Genomic DNA, 1431 nt, shown 5'->3' with positions numbered 1-1431 from the left:
CTGCTGATCTCAACCACGCATTCTCTGAGTTTAAAATAAATACAATTTTGTTTCCCACACATCAGCATCCATCATATGAAGATGTAAGCCAAACTTTGTGTGGTACCCGGAGGCTTTTTTGTTGCTTGTTTTCTCTTTGCAATACCCTGTTTAACAGTGCCAAATTACTAATTATAACACAGAATACTTAATCTAAATCCATTTTAGGCAGTTTTGCTCATGTGTGCAGGAGGAGTGCTGTATTTTTTACAGCTCTTGGTATTGTGGGGATATTTTTTTTTGCCCAAAGCAACTTCACTGTCAGGTGGCCCCTCACCTTCACTGTCAGGTGCACCGTGGTGCTTTTATTGCTGGTGCAGGGTAGGGTAGGTGAATGGTGATCACCCAAAGCAAGGCATGTCCAGCAGGGAGCCATCAGCATGGCCTAGGAATCCAAAATTTGCACTGGAATTTAAATTTGTTTCAACAAACTTAACAACAAACATCAAAATAAACTTCTTGGATTCCACATAGAAGGCCTCACCTAGGGATTAATTTCAATTAAATTCAATTTAATTCTATTCAATTCAAAAAGTCATGGCAGCCATTTGAGATTCCCGTGTGACTACTTAAATCTTTTAAATCTTAAAGCCGTGAGTAAAATACTTATTTAGAACAAGTAATTTGGACACAACTCTATGTTAGAATTACTAAAAACCATCACTCATTGCATTCTATGTTTCCTTGGGCTGATGCCTTACATTCCAACCAAAGGTTGGGATCTTGGATTATATCAAGATCCTAAAAAAAAAGCCATGAATGTCCTTCAAAATAGTACTATACAGTACTAAAAAGGAAAAGGTCCATGGATAGCCATATTTTATGGTCGTATTTTCCATACAGAGAATATTAAAAATAAGCCCAAATGTTTTATTAAATCTCTGGCCACTTGTCACAGTGATGTGTTAGGATTTCCCTTCTCCAGAGAAGAGTTAAAGAAATTTACACATCCCCTGGAAACCCTTTTCCTGTATGTTTCAACAAATTTGAAGCTAACGTGAGTTACAAAGGGAACTGGGCAGTTTCTTAATTTCTCTTCTCTTAGCATTCAGTGCTGCACAGGAAGTGCTGATGTCCTTTCAGGCATTGCTCTTCCAGGGGCTGACTGGAATTCAGTCTTTTTGGGTACACTGGAATGCATGAGGGCCCACAGAAACCTCATTTTGGTTGCACAGACACAGCATTTGTATCAGCATTGCACTGACACTGACACCACTGAGAAGAGGCAGGGGGGCAGTGCTGGTGTCTCTTTCTAGTAGGAAATAAAAAATTCCCTCTTTTCTTAGACCAGGTTTGTGCTTTGTGTGCTGCACCACACTCACATCCTGTTATCTCCCTGGCAGATTCAGTGCAGTACATTCCCAGCACATTAATTCAGATTGTGGCATTCCT

Source organism: Geospiza fortis, unplaced genomic scaffold (genome assembly GCF_000277835.1).
Source record: "Geospiza fortis unplaced genomic scaffold, GeoFor_1.0 scaffold488, whole genome shotgun sequence".
Lineage (NCBI taxonomy): Eukaryota > Metazoa > Chordata > Aves > Passeriformes > Thraupidae > Geospiza > Geospiza fortis.
The sequence above is the reverse complement of the archived record's forward strand: the minus strand, read 5'-3'. Positions refer to the sequence as shown.